This window comes from Macrobrachium nipponense, chromosome 2 (assembly GCF_015104395.2).
Source record: "Macrobrachium nipponense isolate FS-2020 chromosome 2, ASM1510439v2, whole genome shotgun sequence".
Lineage (NCBI taxonomy): Eukaryota > Metazoa > Arthropoda > Malacostraca > Decapoda > Palaemonidae > Macrobrachium > Macrobrachium nipponense.
The window spans coordinates 103,205,202-103,212,701 of NC_087201.1; the positions used below are offsets into that span (position 1 = coordinate 103,205,202).

At 38.7% G+C, this 7,500-nt stretch overlaps 1 protein-coding gene across 3 annotated transcripts in view; it reads right to left on the bottom strand.

Moving 5' to 3' along the window:
• LOC135220868 (aminopeptidase N-like) overlaps positions 1-7,500 on the bottom strand; it is a 72,584-nt gene that overhangs the window by 47,988 nt on the left and 17,096 nt on the right. Inside the window, exon 1 of one of the 3 annotated variants that reach the window (XM_064258457.1) lies at positions 1-102. This exon is cut by the window's left edge and continues 177 nt beyond it. The exons of the other annotated variants lie outside the window; for them this stretch is intronic. The gene's annotated coding sequence lies outside the window, so the exon portion shown is untranslated. Of the gene's footprint in view, positions 103-7,500 lie in introns of those variants that run through there. 3 annotated transcript variants of the gene reach the window in all.

Here is a 7,500-nt window from a genome sequence, read left to right on the forward strand (position 1 = left end):
AAAGAAAAAAGTTAACCACCACTTGAAAAAAAACACTGGTGTCATCACCGCACCTCACCAAGCGCTCACGCAACTTGTAGACGACACAGTAAACACTGAGTGGGCACCGTACTACTGCACAGCAGCTGCCTGTTTTGGAACCTGCAGTCCTGCCCCAGTGCCCAGCCGCCCAACGAGAGAAAGGGTAAAAGAGAGAGAGAGAGAGAGAGAGAGAGAGAGAGAGAATTATAAATGCTAAGATCTTTCTCACACTGGGTTCGTTCACCAAACTCCCCCTACTCGGCCAATCCCTTCCTATGGCCTCTTACCCCCCTCCATCCATTAGGCAACCCCCCATGGACCTACGGCAAGACCAATGTGACAGGCCTTGGCCCCGTTTAAATTGGAAACAAAATAAACAGTCTCATTTGCTTCCTGGACATGAAAGCATATCCATACACCCCATCTAGCCAGCACTTTTTAGGGATCGATCTCTTTTCTCTCAAACCTTGCGTACCATGCACACTTCACCAGCTTTCAGTCTGGCGATATGAAGTAGTCACCCCAAACCGCTTATTCATATTTTGAATCTTGTCTGTGATAATCATCTTCTCAAAAACTTCTATCTTTATCCTGTCATTTGCATTTTAGAATCCACACTTCACTTCAATAAAGTGGCTTTGTGTCGATACCTTGTTCATAAAAGTTACACACCTCTTCTCTAAACCTTCAGCTTTATCTGCCTTACTTTCTCAAAGAAATCCTACAAGATTATTTTCTTGTTATACTTTCATAGTAACACGAGTCTTAAAATGGAGAAAACAGTTCCTCAGTTGTAATGTGATACGGCATAGAGAACTTTAGAGAATTTGTACAATTCTTCTTTTCAGTCAGATTTTCCTTGTCAGTCAGATTGACAACAACGAGAAGACTCATACAGTTCTCGAAAGCTCTCTGTGTAGCCTCACATTTTAAATATATTTGTACGGTTACTTACCTGTGGATTCTGAGTCATTTTATGCTTCTGCAATTTTCAGTCATCTTTCACTTTTAAATAACTGAACAAAAAACAGTTGAACAATGATGACTCCCTCCCTCCTTTCCTTTGCAACACTCTCTTATCCAGGCATATCTATCTCACTTTGGTAAGTTGTTCAGTAACACTGTCATCACCTCATCTTAGCAGCGTACCCTCGATTCCACTAAATTTTTTCTGCACTTATTTACGGGTATCACTTAAATTTGCACTACGTGCTTTTTCCACACTCAACAACCCTTTAATTACTTATTGCATTAACACAAGAATTCTTTACAGACAGTCTCTCTTCATTTGCATATTTCATTCTAATAGTGCAATAGATAAGTAGCAAAATACCTCTATTTGTGATACAAGCATGAAATTTAGCATAAGTGCTCATTTTAACCCCATCTTTTTAAAAATGTGGTGTCCATGCAAAATTTCAATATGGCAGCCACTTTGCAAGGTGGCCGCTAGTTATTTCGATTTCTGACACTTTGAATAAATCATTATTGAAATGTTTACCATTGTGATAAAGAGGTTGTACAAAATGGCCGCCATGAAACAATTTGCTTGATAACTCTGCAACTAAGAAAGATAGAGACTTTCCAGTCCTCGCCCAACCCCAGTCAGCTGGATCCTATACACAACCTGCCTGTTATGCTGAACGTTTGGTGTGCTGAAGCAGAGGTGCTCTGGTTGGAGGGATGGCTTCATATGGTCTCTGTTTTCTGGCAAACAATAAAGTCAGACCTCATTCACATTGCCATACATGAGGCACAGAAAATTTTTCCAGAATCTTCAAATTACCACCTTCGATGGCTGGTGGGTACTTGCTGAGTTTGGGAAAAACTGGAGTGGCCTCTGCAAAAATGTCCCATGTTTGCCATGCTGTTTCCTTTCCTTTATTTGTAAAGGCTGAGACCTCATCACAGCCTGTCAATGCATGGAAGAACGGCATCCTTTGGCTTTCTCTTGCCCAACATTGTTTTACAGATTGTGAAGGCCAATCCATTGAAGGCCCTGTCCTGAGCCAAAATTGAGCTGCAGCTGCTGCAGACCAATGCTTTGCAGAATTGGGAACACACCCAGGCCAATGGCAAAGACTTCTGCGTCATTGGCTTTGACCATGATAGACTTGCTCCCCTGTCCTGCAGCATATCTGGCATGGACAAAGATGCATCTGTCTGCCTCATCAAGAGAACATTTGTCCAGTTCAAGTAGATTCATTTTGTGAGTGCTAAATGCTTGGGTTTCCTTGGTTACAATAACCAAGTGTGGTACAGACATATGACCAATCTTGTCTGCCAGGAAGTGAAACAGCTCTGACTTGTCATTGTTCCCCTAGAAGTTTTGCCAGTTTGAAGGAATGGTGTTCTTTTCTGTCATTTTGCATTTTCCCGTGTCCCCTTTTGGACCTTGTGTTAGCTTTCAGACTTAATGACCTATACATCAAAGACAACATGTATTGACTTGTGCACATTAGCATAGGTGCTAATTCTTAGCAGAAAGTCAAGGGCTACATATTCTGCAAAACTCTTAGATCTTTTGGGTTGCAATGCATGGACCAAAGCCGAACCATCAATGACAATGTCATCTGCCTTTGGCTTTTAGTCCGGAAGTGACCTGTGTTTCTCAAGTATGGAGGAAAGTTGGAAGTTCTGACAGCTGTAAATCTTTCTTCCCTCACTCAAAGATGCAGGGAACAACTGATTCTCGTGCTTAAAGAATTCCTGCAGGTCACATTCCCTGCTTTAACAGGAAATGAATAGCTTGGAGAAAAGCTGACATTCATCTTTCAGCTTTTTGTTTCTGTTCTGATGGTTCTGTAACAGGCATATTTTTACAAAAGTAGTCAAACCCGTTCTTCCTGATGGATTATCAGCCTAGTCTCTCACAAATTCCTTGTGCTAGACTTTCCTTTCTCTAAGTGAGTATGAACAAGCTCAGCAGAGTTAGGATGAGCTACATCTTTGGAGTCCATTGCACACAAATCTGCACTGTCTTCTTGGAAATAGTTTCCTAAGTCTTGTAGGACCTGAGATAATTTCAGGATCGTTTCAAAGAATGTCTGCTGGACATGTGGAGTTTGTTCATGGTGAAAAAGATTAGACACTGAACCCCATGCTGAGTTACACAGCAGTGCCTTGTTGTGCGCTGACATTCACTCTTTTAAACTAACACTAAAGATGAAACCACCGCCTAAATAATATATAGACTTGCAAACTATTCTATTGTACAGGAAGACATTTTCCCATGCTTACTGAATCCTGAGACGCGATTATTTAAGGTTTTTGGCTGCCATATTGGATGCCATCTCGTTTTATATATGCTGTATGAAATCTTTAACAGATATACATTTTACCTTTGCTTCGTGACTCTGCCTAAAATGTGTATAACCAAAATAAATGCATAAAAATGTGACCAGAGGCACATTAGTCCCATGTTAAAACCTTGACTATTGGCCATCTTGAAAAACGGCAGCCATTTTGGAGTTTTGAGTGGACACCCAGTAATTTTCAGAAAGTGGCCTATGGAGAAGGTATGTACCAAATTTTATGCTTGTATCATTAACTGAAGTTTTTTTAGTAAAAAAAAATTTTTTTTATCTGCTGCACTATAAGTTGCAATGATGTTCTTGCTCATAAACCGTTCTCGTATTTAATATTCTTTCAGTACAAATTCTTCGTCTCCCAAAAACAGTTGCATCATATTTATTTCCCCCTTGGTTATTTGACTATTCCATCTTCTGCTTCTGATTTTTCCTTCTTCCCGAGGACCAAGATCACCAATGTCTCTCTCTGCTGACTCAGTGAACTCGCTTGTCTTGAGCATTTTATTGTCACATTTTGAATACACACCAAGGAAAACTAACTTCGATATTCACTCTCGCTTCGACGCCATGTAGGTTGATTTCAGTCACTCCTCTTCTTGCTCTTTCATCTCTCCTAGACTAACGCATAATCAGGCAAACTCTTTTACCCATATATATATATATATATATATATATATATATTATATATATATATATGTGTATATATATATATCTATGTATATATATATATTATATATATATGAGTAACTGTATTTTAAACCACGTATTATTAGGTGATGCAGCTCTTTTTCAGAAAGCAATTTCTGAGACTTGCCTTTCTCATTCACAATATCTTATAGAGTCACCTCCTTTGAATTTAAATCACTTAACACCTCATGTATGTATGTATGTGTGTATGTGTGTGCTTGTGTGTAATAGTAATAATCACAGCGCCCTTCTAACTTATTGAATTCTTCACACTTTCGGGATACGCTTGTCACTACGAAACCTTAGATCCAAATGGAAGAATATGAAGTAATTCTGATGACCGGAACAGAACAAGGTCGCGTTGCCATCCAGACCACCTTGCAGGGATAAGTGTATCCAAAAGTTTGAAGAATTCGAAAAGTTAAGAGGGCACTGTCGTCATTACAATCACATAAGTATCTGATAAAAAGTAACTGTTTGATATTGAATATATATACATAGATATTATATATATATATATATATATATATATTATATATATATATACATATATACACATATACATAAATACATATATATATATATATATATATATACATACATACATACATACATACATGCATACACTATTAGGCTATTGTGCTGGAAATGACATTGTATTCTAAAATATTTCGCCCTATGCTGCTAATTACAGGGTAAAAGTGTTTGTAAATGAAATCAAGATTATGACATACAGCACGTCACGTAAATTTAGAACATATTACTGATTCTGTATAAACATTAATTAAGAAGGTATTTTGCGCGTGCTCTAGAATTAGTTAGAAAACAGTTCGAGATCACGGGTAGACGTGTCATAATGTCGATCACTGTTCATACAAGGTAGGCTTATGATATTAAATCAGTCACGTTCTGTAGCGGAGAATCCTTCTAACAACGCAAAACATTAAAAAGTCTGGCGTTGATCTTCTATTATTTCAGGAACAATAACCTAAACAAAAGACTGACAAGTTACTTTGTCACGTTCTTTTTAGTTCTTGAGATCAATTGTCAGTTACGAACTAAAACATGGGATAAAAACAGCACCCGTGATGACCTGGAATAGTGCACCTATTTGCGAGTAATAAAAAATCACCTGAGGAATTCGAGATGAATAAAGGAAACATTTGAAGATTATCGGGAGAGAGTTTTCACTGTTGAGATAGTGTCTTTTCTTCATTTTATTGTTCATAATAATACTTTGGACAAAATTGCTGGCAGTGCTATGAACGGTCATGATTGTTAGGTTAAGAGAGTCTGTTAAGGCGGTTTTAAGCCAACGTGCCTGACCCATAATTTTATTTCATATTCTCTAACCGACAATTATTCTTCTGGGATGCTTTGTCTCTTTACACTTTCTATATCATCACGAGTATTTTATTTTGGGGAATTTGCAATTCCTATTAATAGTCTCATTGCTCTCCATGTGAGTGCGCACACTTTAAATGGAATACAGGATGGACTCCAAAAGACTTCCTCCCTCAGCTGTGGTGAGTCGTGATGGTTTGCAGCGGAACTTTCTTCAGCTGCAGGGAGAACATTCAATGCAGGTGTGATACTGCTTCAGTGACCACAAGCCACCATGGCTGCCCTCTTGGCCAACAATGTGTATATCTTTAATAAGGTCTTGTTTATCTACTAAAGACTGGCGGATGCCTCCGTTGTTGCTGTAGCGAGCTTGAAGTTGAAACCTTAGGGTTGTCATTGTGTAACTATATCAAGCTTGCATGCCTCTTCCACACTTGTAAAATTGTAGTCCATGTTGGTTCTTGATTCACTGATGCCCTGGTGGCAGCATAATTCCTCATCACAAGACTGTTTATCAGGTTGGAGTGGCTGCAGACTTTTAGGGATACTCTCTTGTATGGTGTCTTCAGCTTTACACCATTGTTTATGATCTTCCAAAGTGCATCTATTTCCTTAAGCTGTCTAGTAGTCAGTTTGGTGATAGACGTTTATTTTTCCAGTGCTTTCTCTACTGTTCAGGGCCTGTGTTTGGAATGCATTCTTGTTGTTCCTTATCAGTAACTGCAGTACAAGTAAGGGACTTCTTTGATTTAGGCACCAATGATGGACCTTTGGGTACTTTCTCCTTTCATTAAGGCAGTGGCTGGCATTGGTAGCCTTTGTGCTTTGTGTTTGTAGATGTAGGTATGCTTTTTTTTCTGAAATTAGGGCATCTGGGAAAGTTGGGGTCATAGTTTGCCGGCCTCAGTTGAAGGTAATATCGCAAAGCCTGCAGCTTAGTTGCTCCAGCCTGGTAACCATCCTTTTGATGAGGAATAGCACAGCCACCAGAGGGTCCTAAGAATCAAAGACTAACTTAGTTTACAACTCTAACTGTAGGGAGAGACAAGCAAACTCCTCGATATAAGTCACATTAGGCATACAATAACAACGCTAAGGACTGAATATAAGCCTGTCAGCAGAATGTCGCCACCCACCAGCATGTTGCGGCTGTCATGGCAAAAAGCCCCTTTTAACTGTCTTTAGTAGATACAGAAGTTGTTAATTAAAGGATAGCTAGAAGCGCCTTGAGGTTGTTGACACTGCGGCCATCACTACGTCAGCCTTCATTGGGTATCCAACTTTTTCAGATTTCGTTTTCCCTTGCAGCAGGAGAATGATGTCGATCTGTAAAATCGACTATATATTGGAGTGGTTCCATTGCATGTAGGTAGGGGCTTGTGTTAGCCACTTATTTGCTTGCTACAATGAAGCTGTGGAGACATTTAATAATAAAAATGAACGTTGGATTAACTGAGAACACTGCTTATTTCTAGTAGCGATAAATTTCTATAAGCATACTTTTTAGCGTGCTCTTCAATGAAACAATACTTTTCCATTAAATCATTTCATCACGGTTTTAATGGGAAAAAAGCCTACGAAATACGAAAAAATAAGCGGTGTTCTTTGGTAATCCTAAAAACACCGCTTATTTGTAGTATTTCGCAGGCTTTTTTCCCATTAAAACTGTGATGAAATTACTCAATGGAAATGTATTGTTTCATTGAGGAACACGCTAAAAAGCATGTCTTTAGAAATTTCCCTTCACTAAGTAGCACCCTTTGTTATAAATTCCATGTGTTGATGTGACTTATTTTATTTGGGTCTGATGATTAAGGAATTAAATGTCAGAATAAGTCATCGTAAACCTTCATGTGGAACTAGCCCAAAGAACAATGGTCATTTTTCACAGATCAATGAAACTCACATAGAAATGATTGGTCCTATAGTTGTAATAATTGTATCTCAAGGAGCATCTTAGAATCTGCAATGTTATAACTAGCAAATGAAATTAGCAGTAATGTAACTCCAAGTGTATTCATTCTTGCTTCATTGAGCACAAGATGTCCGAATGAGATTTAAGAGGGAAAGAAGGTGATCAGAAATTCTTTTCATAGCCCCAGCATCCCCTTGCTTAATCAGGTATCTGAGGTAATCC